The 16,549-nt window shown below is 38.8% G+C and overlaps 1 long non-coding RNA gene across 2 annotated transcripts in view; it reads left to right on the forward strand.

Annotated features, from left to right (window-relative positions):
• The window catches only part of LOC132434921 (uncharacterized), a 321,045-nt gene that overhangs the window by 117,173 nt on the left and 187,323 nt on the right, over positions 1 to 16,549 (forward strand). The window lies entirely within an intron of this gene.

A 16,549-nucleotide genomic window follows, 5' to 3' on the forward strand; every position in this document is an offset into this window, starting at 1 on the left:
CTTTATAATACTGTACTTGGGCTGTTTGTTTTCTTTTCATGAAGGTGGTCAAGAATGACCTTAGAAATTGTAACCATGCAGTCAGATCAAGGCTTGAGGTAGAGCCAGAATTCAAACAGATTTTAATATCTGTATAAGGTGTGGCTCCATGAGATAGGAAACGCAGGAGAAGAATTCCAAGAAGTCCCAAGGTCCTTAGACTGGCTAGAAAGATATTTACATATCTAAAGAGCCAAAGGAATACAAAATGTAATAGACTTTCCCAGGTAGATTGGAGCATTAGGTAATAGTAACTTGACCACACCCTTTTTAAAATTCTATAGGCAGAACTAAATAAACAGGCTCAGACTGGCAATTAAGGCCATGACAAAAATTCCCCTGGAGCCTGCAGCTCCAGCCCTCAGACCTCACCAATATCTCCAGTCCGTGAACAACTTGTCAAAATTTGCAGGGAAGGGAGGCCAAAATTGTTTAGGATGACATATTTCCTTACTGGCTTGAAAATAGAGATTTATATGTATAGATATGAAATATATCAAATAAAATATTAGAAATAATCTGTAAATTTTGGTATTTTAAGTATTAGTCATGTTTAAGAGGATTGGAGGCTTTAAACTATCTCACAGATTAATTCTATAGGTCTAATGCAAAATGAATTTAGATGTGATTTTAGGCTGAAATTTTACTAAGTTTGTAAACAATATTAGAATAGTCAAAAGAACATATGATTCATCATATTTATGTTTAATTTATTATTAGATTTATAAGGCTTAAGGTCTTATTTATAAGACTTAAGTTTTATTTGTTAGTCAGAGAATTGTAGCTCTTTAAAAGAAGTGGAATAAATTAAATGTATCAATGCATTTGAAATATTTAAAGGGATTTAATTTACTATGCTTGTAAATAATATAAAACATTACAATTAAAGACCACGTCAGAGTGATTATTGAAGTTTGTTAGAGTAATACACAGAATATTACAATCTGTAATTTGAACTTAAAGTTTAATAACTAGGTTTTAAACTTTGCAAACTTAATAACTTGAATATTAATTTTTAAAAATAAAGTAACTTTTGTATAATCTTTTTGGTGCTCAAAAGCCACTCTTAGAGACCCTGAAACCCCACATTTACAGAAGTGGTCTCCTTGCTAATAACCTGTTGGTGCTTCTGCCAGTGGGAGGCTCCAGGTGTGGCTGGCAGCCCCTGCCTGCATGCCCATTTTGGCTCAGCAGAGGCAGAAACTGCTCTCTCCTCACCTACAGAAGAGCCAAACTGTGAAGAGCCCATAGGTTTCTCCATCAGGATTATGGTCAACTAGGGCCTTTATTATTAGGGGAATCCAGCCTTTGGAAATATTTTTACTTTCATCTTTCCTGAGTGCCTTCTGGCTTGCCAAGTGGAGTATGATTTATAATTTTAGTTATTTCTGATTGAGATAAAGCTAACTCAGACCTTGCCTGGTCTTCTATAGTATTTTTCTTTCAGACACACGTTTATTAAAAGGAGCCACCTACTTTTACCATTTTAGCTTTGCCTCCATAAAATGATGTATATTTACTACTGCCCTACCTCGGGGCAATTCTCACCTGATTCTGTTCACTCTCACTTTGGCCTTCTCTTGGTACAACCATCCCACACAAGGTGTCCAAGTCCCTCACTCCGGGTCTAGGCTATTGGATGCAGGTGATATAGCCCCAGGGGATGGGTGGGTGAGGTTGGTAATGAGAGAAGAGCCTGGTCCTGAGACTCCTCCACATGCTGGTTCTTGGGGTGCTTCTTCCCAACTCCTGAGCCTCCCATCCACCTCCTGTCTTCCATCCTCCAGCATCCCCCCACATCCCAGTCTGTGGGATTGGAACGTCCCTCTGATTTAAATAGGCATTCAACTCTTTATTTCTCCACTTTGATCAGTAGCATCTTTGAGTCTTTGTTTCTGCCTCTGTGTGACTCAAGGAGGGAAAACTGCCCTTTGGGTACCAGTGAGAGTGCAAAACAAAAAGGGAAATATTCAGAAATATATAGAGATATGATCCTGCCACACTGGAAATGATTCATTTTATTTCATCTTATCTTTTCCTTTTAATGGAGAAAGGGAGTATGAGTTCAAGGAAGATGGACAGGAGGACAAAATTTTCCCCAAGTGCATGCTCTGGGTTTGAATTCTGTTATTAGCTGTGTAACCACAAGTAAGTCACCAACCTGTCTAAGCCTCAATTTCCTCATCAGTAAAATGGGATTAAAAAAATCAGACTTGCTTCACAGGGTTGTTATGAAGACCAAGGAGAAATTGCTTGTAAAGTACTTAGAATAGTGCCTGTCACAGAGTAAATCTTCAGTAAGCCTTAACTGTCGTTATCATTATCAGCATCGTGATTATTGTCTCTATGCCAGCCTAGTGGGCCAGGAAAGACTGACGATACCATGTTAAAACTTCATCCAGAAAATCCAAGACACCTGCAAGTCAAATTACCCCACTACACTATAGCCACAAGCCTAGTCCCAGATAACTGCCCAGGGGAATTTTGAGAGCTATGCCCTCGTTGTGATTCCAGAAAAACTAAAGGACAGAGTGTCTGATGCACACTTTGTACTGTCTTTCCATTTTTCACAACAAACTCACAAAGCGAAGGTTAAAAGGCATCTTACTTTATGTAATGGATGGGCTCCTGAAAAGTTAAAAGCTTTAAAAAATTCAACTCAATACCGAATGCCTGATGTTTGATATCTGCTTCCACTTCTGAGATCATTAGGTTTAACTCCCTTATTGTACAGAAACCTTTCCATTACATAAAGATCCAGTGATAAATCCTTTTGTAAAGTGAAGAACTCCATCCCTGGTGTTCATTATCTTATTTTCCTAAAGAGAGAATTCTTTCCGGTCCAATAAACAGTTAACTCCAGATGACATGTGTGCTTTTTATCCATATTCCTTAGAAGAATGAGATTAATTCAGTTACCAGAGTTTGCCTTTTCCACATTTTTCCTAGAGTCATAGGTTAAGTTTTTGGCTTTGCAGATAGCTGAGGGTGAATCCTTTATTCTTTCTTTCTTTTTGTTAAAAGACAATCCCCTTTCAATGCCCCCACTCCCCCAGCCAAACACCCAACAACAACAGATTGTGTCACTTAAAAAACTTTAAATGCCTCCATCATTCTTTTTTTCCTGAACCCAATTTCTGTTACATCAGCATATTACATTATTTGAGAAGATGCAGTCCAGTGCCACTCTGAACCAGAGGGGGATAAGTGCTTCCACACTAGAGGAGCACGAACTGCTGCACCAAAAATATCGGCGCTTACAAAGCCAGGTTCCTGCAGGCCCAGTGCCTGTAGCTGACAGTGTAAATTCTTGCCAGTATAAAGCTTCTCTGCAAAGGGATTAATCCTGCAGAGGCTGGGATTGCTAGAGGAGCATTTGTTTGCTAAGACAAAAATCCTTCATGTCAGTGTTTTGAAAAAGCCAACATACAACAATAACAATCATGGTCAACAGGAGGGCTTGACTTATGTTTTCTCATGGGTCAGAAGGAAGGGAACAAAAGCCTGGTGAGAGAGAAGGCTCACTGTCTCAGCAGATCTACTACAGTATAGAGGCACTTGGTCAGTAGACATGACAATAAACTCCTCCCAAGTTCTGGGTAGACTAATCCTTCTTTGGTGCAAATCAGTTAAAGCAAATATTTACTGAGCACCTACTGGGTGCAAAGTCCTATACTAAACAAATTATATTGTAGTTTCAGAGTTGTATTTTCCTCATTCTTCATACACGTTTAATGGAAGGTATGTCTTAGTACTTTAAATTAATCTGGTTTGTATATAGCTCCTTGCTGTATGTGTCAAGTGATTATTCTTTTTTTTTTTTTTTTTTTTTTTTTTTGCCTTACGCGGGCCTCTCCCGTCGCGGAGCACAGGCTCCAGACGCGCAGGCTCAGTGGCCATGGCTCACGGGCCCAGGTGCTCCGCGGCATGTGGGATCTTCCCGGACCGGGGCACGAACCCGTGTCCCCTGCATCGGCAGGCGGACTCTCAACCACTGCGCCACCAGGGAAGCCCCAAGTGATTATTCTTAAACACTTCTACAACTCAGTATATTTGGGCTGTCCTTGATTTCAGGACATTCAACTTTTATATAACCCACCTTTTGATTTTGTTTACATTGATATCCCTAAACCACCTGTATTATACATTAAATTCAAACCTTCCTTCATTACCTGATGAATGACTGTTACAAGGAAGAACAAAATCTGACTACATGTTGGATCTGTTTCTTTTACTTTAACCTTTGCTTCCCATTGCTTTTGTTCACTAAAAGGATACTGTCTATACATAATAGTCTTCCTCGGGGAACCCTGCCCCTCTGCCAAAGTGTCTTTGTTCAGGGAAACATCCTGACACTGTCCACCTGTGAATGGCTGCAAGAAAGAAGAAATTAACACCCCCTCCCTGAGGCTGGCCGTTCCAGGAGATATTTGCAAGATTTACGGCCTTTTTACTTTACTTCCTCACCTCCTCCCCATCTCTGTTCTATAAAAGAAACTGGCATCCAGACCCCGATAAGATGGTTCTTTTGAGACACTAGTCTGCCATCTTCTCGGTCTGCCAGCTTTCCAAATAAAGTCTCTATTCCTTGCCTCAACACCTGTCTCCCGATTTATTGGCCTGTTGTGCAGCGAGCAGAGCGAGCTTGGACTCAGTAACACGAGCATTTAAATTTCTGCATGCACTGCTGGCCTATCCGTGGCTTAATTCTGGCACAGTCTCTGTCTTTGCTTGTCCAATGCTGTTTTGCAATTATTTGAATTCTTCTTTTGCATTTTGCTCTTATTTTATAAATTAAGTGCTAAGTGGGAAAAAAAAGAGTGAAAAGTAGAGCTCAAAAACAACAAAATGCAGAAAGATGGAAATTATTAGGAATGCTAAAAGCAAAACATTTTTAGCTTCAATCTTATGTCCATTGATCTTAAGCCAATATTTTGTGTGTTTCAATAAGAAGAACAAGATTAAACAACATGCGGACTTCCCTGGTGGCCCAGTGGTTAAGAATCCGCCTGCCAATGCAGGGGAGATGGGTTCGAGCCCTGGTCCGGGAAGATCCCACATGCTGCAGAGCAACTAAGCCCGTGCGCCACAACTACTGAGCCTGTGCTCTAGAGCCTGTGAGCCACAACTGCTGAGCCCGCGTGCCACAACTACTGAAGCCCACGTGCCTAGAGCCTGTGCTCCACAACAAGAGAAGCCACCGCAATGAGAAGCCCACTCACTGCAATGAAGAGTAGCCCCCTGCTCAACGCAACTAGAGAAAGCCGGCGCACAGCAACGAAGACCCAACACAGCCAAAAATAAATAAATAAAATAAATAAATTTATTAAAAAAGAGTTAAACAATATGCATGAAAGCTGGAAATAATTTGAAGACTATATTTGAAGAAAAATATACAATTAAATATTTTATCATTTTTCTGGCTTTCTGCAAACAAATCTTCCCTTATAACATACAAGATGATTCAACTTCCGAATATTCAACTTGTGTATACAGATTTTAGGCATGCTCTCTGTACATGGAGAGGACTGCCTACAAAGAACCCTGCCTGTAAATCTTTTGTAGAGCAAAGGAATCATTTTAACAAATGAAAATTCTTGTCGGTGGAATAAGTACCAAGTTTGCTTCCTGTTCCTCAGGAAACCCAAGTCAAATGAGCTCTTACAAAAAGAAAAAAAAAAAACCATAAGAGCAAAGAGAATGGGAGGGGCAAGTCATCCACAGATGAGAGTTTTCAAGAGATTTCTGAAAGAGGAGAAGAGAACCGACACAGGAAACTTGTGGAGAAAGGAGAGTGGAAAGCAGGAGCTGCTCCAAGACAGGGGCTTTTCCTGTCTTTTGTAAAGGCTTAAATGAATTGAAGAGACTTTGCAAAGTGCCTTTAATGGCAATAAAACAAGGGGGGTGGGAAGTGGTTTCTTCCAGAATAAGATGAGGTCAAGAGATCAAAGGTTAGATGCTGCAGGGATGGGGAACAAAGAATCCCTCTGGCCTTGAGGAAGAAGCAAGGTCAGAAATGCAGAGGGTTACTGCGTGGTGCCCCTAGGTCGACTGGGTCCTCAGTACCAGGGTCCTCACACTGGGCAGAGTCCTGTACTCCTGGCATAGAAGCAGAAAGCCACTGAACCTCATAGGACCACATTTTCCAGCCAGAACAGAGGTCTCCGACGCTGACTGCAATTGCCATGCAAACCCACTGTGAGCCATGCCCACAATCTGATATAATTGTATTGGAAGAAAATAAAGAAATAGACATTTCTTTAACACATGAGTCTTTTGTTAAGACCACAATCTCTACATTAAGAGGAGCAGGATGAGTTACGGTTGTACCTTGAAAAATAGTAATTATGAGTATCCTGTAAACCCACGAGAGAAAGTTTTTGGTCAAAGGGGCCTTTGATGAAAAGACCTAAAATTTAAAGAAATAAGTAATTGTCTGTTAAGCTTAGAACCAGCTTGCCTTCCAGGAACTTTTCCTCTCCCTGTAAGCACCACCTGTCACTGCTAGGTATGGTGAGGTTCTCTCTAAGTTTCTCTGCCATGAATTAAATACATTTGTCAGGGAGAAAGAAGTTTTCCTCTACCTTTCTCGGTTCTTCTGGCTGGTCTAGAATTAAATTGACATGAGAGAGATTAACAGGAGAAAATCAAACAAAAGTTTAATAACATGTATAAATGGGAGAGGCCCAGGAAAACTGAGTAATTCACCGAAATGGCCAAAGCCTTCAACTTAAATACCATCTTCAGCTAAAGGCAAAAGAGAATGTTGTGGTTAGGGGCTTGGGACTAGAAAGGGGAGGAAGGCAATTCACATGAAGATAGAAAAACAAATATATTTTTCACTACACCACACTATGGTTTCAATGCCATAATCCTTTGGAGAAGTTTCCTAGTGAGAAGTCCACTTGCATTCTTCTTTCTCAAACCCATGCTACCTCTTAGTTTGTTTCAAATTGGTTTTGTATAGCTAATATATTCATATGATTCAAAAACGAAAATGATATAACAGTAATATGGTGAAAAGTCTTTCACTCACACCTATCGCATTTGCTTCACTTTAAGACCATATTTTTTTGTTCTGTTTTATTGGTACAGTTTTGTTCTTTTTTTTAATTTGAATTTCTTTTTTTTTTTTCTGAAGTCTCTGAATTGCCTTTCTTTTTTGTGGAAAGAAGGAATACATGCCTTCTTCACACACACACATATATATATATATATATATATATATATATATATGTATGCATTTCACAGTTTCTTATTCCTTTTATCTGTTGCTTAGAATAGGTAATTCCACTTATATGGGGTCCTAAAGTGGTCAAATTCCTAGAAACAGAGAGTGGAGTGGTGTTTTCCAGGGGCTGGGGAGTGAGGGTAAAGGGGAGTTATTGTTTAATGAATATTCAGTTTCAGTGTTGCAAGAGGAAAAAAATTCTGGGGATTGGTTGTACAACAATGTGAATACACTTAACACTACTGGACTGTACACTTAGAAATGGTTAAGATGGTACATTTTTTGCTATGTGTAATTTACCACAATTAAAAATAAAAATTTTTTAAAGGTTGAAAAACAAGACAGATGTTTTACTAGCCTCCATTAATTTCTGTGGAAGTTAGGATTCTAGGTTTGAATAATAACTATAATAATGATTAAGTTGCAGCTATTAATTATTGAGCATTTACTTAGTTACAGTATCTCATTCAGTCCTTAACTTAACTCCCTGAGGTAGGCATTACCATCCCCATTTTAAGATAAGCATATTCACATTGTGCCAGGGCCATCAAATGGTCTCCCCATACTTTAGGGTTGCTATCTGATTGGGGTGGCGATAGGGAGCGGAAGAAAGAGGGTTAAATTAGCAATTAGGAGCTTGGATATGTCACTTAATGAGCCCCTCTGGATCAGAGATTTCCCCACTGTGCCTTGAGGAACTCTAGGGGTTTCATAGAGACCCCCTCATTCCCACTCAAAAAGCCACCTAAGTGTAGGAATAGAGAGGTCAAGTGGACAGGGCTAAAGCCTGCCATCTGTCCCCTCCGAACCAAAGCAGTTTGCATTTTTCTGTTTTCCATTTTGGATTTTCACTCTGAAGAATGGGTTCTGCTGCTAAAAGAAATCTGAAAATTACTGGATTAGATTATCTCTAAGATCCCTCTGAGCTCACTCTTTATACCTAACACTCATTTATTCATTCTAACTTCCTGTACATCGCACCTCTGGGACTTGTGAGTGGGCAGGGTCAGCCACGTAATTTGCAGGGCCCGGAGCAAAATGAAAATGCAGTGCATCTTGTTCATAAAGCAGCAACCCCCCACCCCCTGCCCCGCCAAATGCCATTAAAGGCAGTAAAACTTCTTCCTGTCTTCTGTGGTCTTTCTCTTAACTTGTTACGGTGTTTTTATTTGCTATTTTATGTCATTCTAAGTAAAGAGAAAGTAAAATTTTAAATTATTAGCATAAAATTTACCATTCGTCTTTACATTGGGCAATGCCAGTTTCAGATGCAAATATAAGAGCATCTAACTCATATACACATGCATATGTATCTTGTTCTGACCAGAACATGGAAACACTGCCCAAAACTAAATCAACTGTTTTTATTTCACATCTTGATATGCACACATTCTACCAACACTCTCTACCTTCTACTGATAAGTAAGAAAGGACTGGAAAAAAAAAAAAAAAGAAGGTGTGGGTTGCCCTATCTTTTCCTTTCCTTCTATGTCATAATTTTTATCAGTATTGGTTAGCTAAAACAGGGAAGTAACAGGAGTAAGAAAGAATGTGATTGGATTCCTTAGTGGCTGGTGTTTCTCAGAACAGCATTACTTTCTTTCTGTGTTCAGATCAAGTTCTGATAGCCTCTTAGGGCTGTCAGTACCCCTGCTTACTCAGTCGTAGACATAACACCTTGCACTTGCTTTGAGTCTCACTGAACTCCCATGCATTGTGGATCCACTGAAATTCTGTGCTCATGAGGCATTGTGAATGCTATATGCGGAGGAGGTGGTGAGGAACAGCAGTGGACGTGCATACTGTATGTATCTCCTCTGTTCAAATGCATGATCCATTATCCTATTGGACTACAATTAAGAATAAAAATTCAAGGATAAAATTATTGAGAATTTCAAAAGAGCAACAGTAAAGCATTAAAGCCCAAGTGTGGGGCCCTTCTGAGCAGGGACTCTGTACAAATTCACAAGTTGCACACCCAGAATCTGATCCTGTGGGTGGGAGTGGAGCGTGAACATTTTGATAGGCAAGTACTCTCTTCTTTGGATGTGTTAGTGGAAACAGTTACAGTAGGCATTACTACTGTTCACCAATATCCTGTTCTCTCCTCCTAGACTCAATCCATCTTGAAGGATGTCCATGAAACTCTGGTTAATAACGTATGTGTAAAGTGGCATATGCCTCTTCTGGGCATAAGCATGTAAGAGCTGGTGTGTAATTAATTATTTATCTCACTTTCCTCCACTACAGTGGCCAATACTATCCAGATGGTGGAATCTCCACCAGCCTGGGTCCCTGAGTGAGAACAATGTGAAGCAGAACCCCTACCCACCCACGTCCCTCCCACCAACCCAGAGTGGACATATAGCAAGAGCAAGAAATAAACATTTATCATAAAGATTGAGGGGCTGCTTGCTATTGCCCAGACTGATAGTATCATTACTCGTTCTTTTTCTTCCACTTCTAGAATACAGCATTCATTGCTATACCATAACTTAAAATTATCTTTGGAATAACCATAAAATGTATATTAAAAAAACAAAATCTATAGCTTTTTCACAAGGTAACTCAGGGGACTTCCCTGGCGGTCCAGTGGTTAAGACTCCTCACTTCCACTGCCAGGGGCACGGGTTTGATCCGTGGTCAGAGAACTAAGATCCCCGCATAGGTGCGGCATGGCCAAAAAAAATTTTTTTTAAGTAAAATAAAATAAAAAGGTAACTCAATTTTTTTCTTGAAATACTAGAAATTACCCTTGGTACATTTTGTAGGTATTTGTTGAGTATTTAATCATCATTAATTTTTATATGTGCATTGTTTAAAAGGCAAAACACAAAGGTAAAGTTCTAAAGGTAAAACATAATTTTCCTTCGTATCCTGGGATCTCCACTGATACCCCAGAGTCACTGTAATATCTCAAAGTCCATAATTCATGCCACTGGGCAAAACCTTTTCTTTTTAGCAAACTTTGATGAATAGAAAAGATAATAACTCTACTGAATCTTTTCCCTTGCCTTACCTCCAGTAGTGGCATGGTCAGGAGAGGTATTTTCCTCAAAAAGGATGCAAAGAAAAACAAAAACCTGGACAACCAGGACCCAAGTAACTCTATATATCTGAAATTTTCCCAAAGATATAGCATATATGGTGATTTTATAATTCATATTAAACTCCTCTTCTTTCTCTGATCTCTGGAAGTTAACATACTCCATCACTGGAGACAGCTATTTATAAGAAGGATAGAACATAGAAAACTTGTTTTAAAGCAACTATAAAAACTGGCATCAGAGATATCTAATGGATTCTTTTGTATTCAGAATTAATGCTCTGAGGAGAGGAAAAGCCAATGAGTTCAAAAGTCTGAGCAGCAAATTAATAATTCTCATGTCGGTCTTGGTATTTGATGTCATCTAAATTTCAATGAACTAAGTCTCCAATTTCCTTCTTAGAGCAGATATGAAATCTGCTCTCTCTTGACTTTAACAGGGGGAAAAGAAATATACTGCACTATGTAAAATGCTAACTCTGAGATTCAGTTATTTGAAGGCTCAGAGAATTCCAAGTAAACTCAATATTTTTGGAAATACCTGGTCATTAGCATTTTTAGACTTAATGTTTTCTGGCTTGACTATCTTTGGGTGATCCTGAAGTTTCATTACGGGCGGAAACTCACAATTTTGTGAGAGCACAAATGTGAATAGATTGCCACAAGTTTGGAGTATCCAAAGTCACTGTACTAATCCAGGAGGTGTGCCCAGCCTGCTGCCCAGCAGCCTCACCTCAATGCAACCTTGCTGTTCTTTATCAGCTGCATATGCAGTAAATCCCAAGAGGTATAAAAATTCTCTTTTTGTGCCTGTGAAAAGAGCCCTGCAAGGAAAAATAGTCTTTAGTCCTAATGTTGTTGAAGAAAAGGTGACAAATCTAGGGAAGTGACTGTTCTTAGGCAGAAAATAATTTGGGGGTAATTATAACCCCTTGTCAATATCTCTGTTGTTTGAGGTTGATAAATGATGTGACGAGTCTCCCATATACTCTCCAGAGAGAGACAGAGAGAGAGAGAGGGAATAAATTTGGTTTATGAAACTGTTTAGCAACTTTTCAAGTGAGAAACAAAACAATAAAACTTCAGTGACATATGAAAAGCCTTTAACTAGTAGCTGAGGAAATGCATGGAAAATAATTTCCTTTCACAAAAATAGGACTCAGGAGAAGATTTGGAGGTCTGTAGCGGCATCTCTATGAAGCAATAGTGGTATAGTTTCTACTGCTGCGATTGAAGCACCAAAAGTAAAAGTTTGTTCAACAATCTGCATAATGTGATGATAATAGGGAAGGTGGCTTCAGCTGACCCTCCTCTCAAGCTAAAGAAATGCATACAGGGGACTTCCCCGGCAGTCCAGTGGTTAAGACTCCATGCTCCCAATGCAGGGGGCACAGGTTTGATCCCTGGTTGGGGAACTAAGATCCGCATGCCACGTGGCACTCCTCCCCCCAAAAAAAATTCATACAGGAAACATGTCCTAGCACAGAAGAGTTCAACTCACAGGGAGTCTGCCTATCTTCAAAGACAATTACTTTGTTTCAGCAATACATTTAGTGTTATCTTTATGCCAGGAAATGGATAGAGTTGCAAAGGAGACAAAAGGTAGTTCTCAGTCATATTGTTCTTTTTTCGGTACGCGGGCCTCTCACTGTTGTGGCCTCTCCTGTTGCGGAGCACAGGTTCCGGACGTGCAGGCTCAGCGGCCATGGCTCATGGGCCCAGCCGCTCCGCGGCATGTGGGATCTTCCCAGACCAGGACACGAACCTGTGTTCGCTGCATCGGCAGGCGGACTCTCAACCACTGCGCCACCAGGGAAGCCCGGTCATATTGTTCTTAAAGGAAACACTTACACCATTAAGAATGCCTTCTGAGGGACTTCCCTGGTGGTCTAGTGGTAAAGAATCCTCCTTCCAATGCAGGGGATGTGGATTCGATCCCTGGGCAGGGAACTAAGATTCCCACATGCTGCGGGGCAGCTAAGCCCGAGCGCCACAGGTAGAGAGAGAAAACTCGCATGCCACAACTAGAGAGAAGCCCGCATGCCGCAACAAAAGATCCCGCATGCCTCAATGAAGATCCTGCATGCCGCGATGCAGCCAAAAATAAATGAAATAGATAAAGTTTTTAAAAAACGAATGCCTTCTGAGGTGGGTCCTTGGGCTTCTTCTTTCGTATTGTATCTTCCTCTATCACCCCCTTCCCACACTTCTCCCAAACCCGATGCTGCCTAATCACTCAGAAGGACAGGAGGACCCTTCTGATCTGTGACTTATTCTTTGTTCACAACACTTTTGAGCAACCACAATTACATCAGCAAAGACTGAATTTTGCAGTTTCAGACCATGTTTATAGTTACTGTTACTTCAGTCATTATATAAGGTAGGATAGGTTTACTTTATTTATTTTAATAGGTTTATAAAAGACTCATGCTATATTTAGAAACTCTTCAAAAGTTTGAAAGAACTTAAAACTACAGTAATAATTTACTACAACTCATGGGGGAAATTGTATCTTGTGGTGGTATTTGAAAATTTGGTTACTTACAGCAAAGTCATGACTTTAGGTGTCTGGACAGATATCAAGGGCCTGTGTTTTCTGTTTATACAATTAACCATTTATACATAGGTACTTTGCTTCACTCTGTGTATTTTAAAAACCATTCTCAGTTTATATAATGTGTAATTTTCAAGTAACAAAAAGATTTACAAAGATGCAAGGAGAGAAAAAATCAATATAAATCAAGTGTAACTCAGCTCTGTTGCTGTGTGCCCCTAAGCCTAACAGAACATGAGGGACTTAGAAATTAAGTCACTGTTTGAGAGTTAATCTTGTAAAGAAAATACACATCATTGAAGTTCTGAAGAAGTTGAGTTAAAAGACAGTTTCCCAAGTCAAAAGGAAGAAGTAACTGGAAATCTAATAAATATTTGCCCAAAAGTCAAAAAAGCTGTAGCTTAATCACCAATGAAATCAATGGAAGTGATAAATATGTAGGTAAATATAAAAAAGCATTGACTGCATAAAACAGTAATAATAACATTATAGGATTCAAGACAAGAAGACTACACATGAACAAAAACAAGATATCTTCCCTCTCCTAGGTTCATAAAGACATGCTCCCTGTAACATCTTCTTAAATGCTTACTGTTTTTTCCTTCATATTTACAGGTTTAATCCCCCTGGAATTTATTTTTGTGTAAGGAGTGACATAGATGTCTCTATTAGTCAGCTTTGCTGCAGTAACAAAAAACCCACCCCTCAAAATTTTAGTGGCAACGTACATTATTTTTTGCTCATATTAATGTCAGCAACTGCAGATCTGCTGCTTCACCTCTACCACAGGTGTCTTCTCATTCCAAGTCCCATGTGTCTTCTCATTCTGAGACCCAGACTGAAAGAATAGCCCCTTTATAGGACATACCATTCTTGTAGCAGAAGGAAAGAGCAAGACCCTACTACACTTAATCTGTGTAGATGTGGCATATGCAAGTGTATAAGCCAGACTCAATGAGATGGGGAATTATACTCCTCCCAAAGGAAGGCACTATAAATCATATGGCAAAGGGTAGGAGTATATAATCCTCTAACAGGAAAACATTCAAATATAATTTACAAAGTTCTTCATTCAATTTTTTCCCCATATATTATGTCCAAGTGTCTTACTGTGATGTGCAGAAAAGTCCTTCTTTCCTCAAGGATTGCAATGCCAGCTTTGTTTAAAAACAAGGATTCTGCATATCTGTGGGTCTGTTTCTGTGTACTCTCATTTTCTTCAATCTCTTTCTCCCTGTTTCCAAACCAGATTATCTTATTACTATAGTAAGTCTTCATAGCTGGTAAATCAAGTCTACCGTCTTTGTTCAGCAACGTCTTGGCTAATTTTGGTCCTTTGCCCTTCCCTAAACATTTGTTGATTTCTGTAAAAACCTGTTGGGATCTTGAATTGGTTTACAGTACATCTATAGAACAAGTTAGAAAGAATTTACATCTTTACAATATTGAATCTACCAGTTCATTAACATGACCATTTCAATCCTCTTTAATAGTAATGTTTTATATTTTTCTGGGTAGAGGTCTTCATGTCTTCTTAGATTTATTCCTAAATGTTTTAAACTTTTGATGCTTTTGTAAATGATATATTTCCTTTAATTTTGCTTTCATTACTGCTTTTATGGCTTTATTTATTAGTTTTTAATTTATGTTTTAGATCCTCTGGGTTTTATTTTGGTGTAAAAAAATGAATAGTCATTTTAACTTTACATTTTTTGAAATATTAAGCCATTTGTGTCAAGACTACTTATTGAGTACATCTCCTCTTTGAATGCTACCTTTATCATACACTAAATTTCCATAAATGCCTGAGTTTTTTTTCCCTATTTAGTTTCTTGTATTTGGCTCATCCATCAATGATTTTTAGTTATATGTTATTTTTAGGCTCTATTTCTTTGCTGGTATATAGGTTTTTTTCTTTCTTACCCTTCTTTATTTTTTCCCAGCTTCTCTATATTTTGACTCTTATTGCTGATGCATAGACATGTAATTGGTTTTTGTATATTGGTGTATTTAGCAATCTTGCTAAATTCTTTTATTAATTCTAATAATTTATCAGGATGTTCTTTTGGATTCTCTGCTATACAACAATATTGTCTCCAAATAATTTCAGTGTTTTTTTTTCCAACTCATACTCTTTATTTCTTTGTCTTCTTACTCTATAGGCTAGGACCTCTAGTACAATGCTGAATAAAAGTAATGATAAGGTGTATCTTTATATAATTCCCAATCATAAAGCAAATAGTTTCAGTGTCTCAAAATTAAGCATCCTGGTTGTTGGAGGGATTTTTTGGGGTGGTATCTTTGTCACTATGGCAGATAGCATTTTCCAAACATGACTGCAATAGTATTTCCAGTTCCACATGTTCTTCTAGAACTTTGCCACTCCCCCATGAGGAGGTGAAGTCTATATACCCTCTCCTTGAATGCGGACGGAGAGGGCTTTGTGACTGAATTAACTGATAGAGTACAATGAATGTGAAGCTCTATAGCTCTATAGACTTCTAAGCCTAGATCATAAAAGATGGTACAACTTGTGCCTAATTCTCTTTCCTGGGACATGTGCCATTGGTGACCTGACCCGCCATGTAAGAAGTCCAGATACGTTGAAGCCACCATGCTGGAAAGGTCATGTAGAGAGAACAAACAGAGTTAGAGATGCCCAAGGAGCTGTTTCAGACTCCAGATGTTCAGACTTTCCCAGACAGGCACCAAACATGTGAGTGAAGAACACTTAAAGATGACCCCGGCCCTAACCATCTGTTTGCAATGTTATGAGACCCCAGAATCACTCAGCTGAGATGTCCATGAATTCCTTGACCTACAGAGTCCATGAGAAATAATAAATAAGTTTTGTTGTTTTAAGCCAGTAAATTTTGGGGTGATGTTACACAATAATCGATAATCAAAACATACAAACCATATAGAGAGACCCCATATAAATAGAGATGCTTGAAGTACCCCAGCTGTTCCAACACCCAATGTCTGAATCTTCCCAGCCCAGGCATCCACCAAATATGTGAGAGAAGAAGGCTTTGAGATGAACACAGCCTCAGCTACCAACTGACTGCACCATCATGAGACCCTGAGCCATTATGAGACCCTGAGCCATTATGAGGCCCTGAACCACACCTGAATACTTTACCACACATGGTGCACAAGATTTGTTATGCAGCATATAGATTAACAGAACAGTCAGATTAAGAAAATTACTTTCTTGTCCTGTTTTGCTGAGAGGTGTTTTTTTCTTTTAATCATAAATGGATATTTAACTATATCAATTATCTTTGTTTTCATTCTTCCTTTTATAAAATAATAAAGACATTTACGGTTATAAAATTTCTTTGGAATACATCCTTAGCCATTTCCCGTAGGCTTTATTATAAATTTTTATCCTTTTGTTAATGTCTAAATAAATTGTAATCTCAGGTTTTATTTCTTCTATGATTCAGAGGCTATTTTGGAAAACATTCTTTAATTTTGAAGTGGTTAAGTGTTTCTATTTTGTTATGTTTCTATATTCTTCTTTTGATTTCTAGCTTAATTGAATTGTGGGCAGAGAATTTGACCTGTAAAATCTTTGTGTTCTGGAACCTATTAAGGTTTTCATTGGGCCAAGTACATGATCAATTTTTATAGATATTCCATAAGCAATTTAAAAGAATGTGTTTTCTCTGTTTAT

The sequence above is a fragment of the Delphinus delphis genome, chromosome 12 (genome assembly GCF_949987515.2).
Source record: "Delphinus delphis chromosome 12, mDelDel1.2, whole genome shotgun sequence".
Taxonomy (NCBI): domain Eukaryota; kingdom Metazoa; phylum Chordata; class Mammalia; order Artiodactyla; family Delphinidae; genus Delphinus; species Delphinus delphis.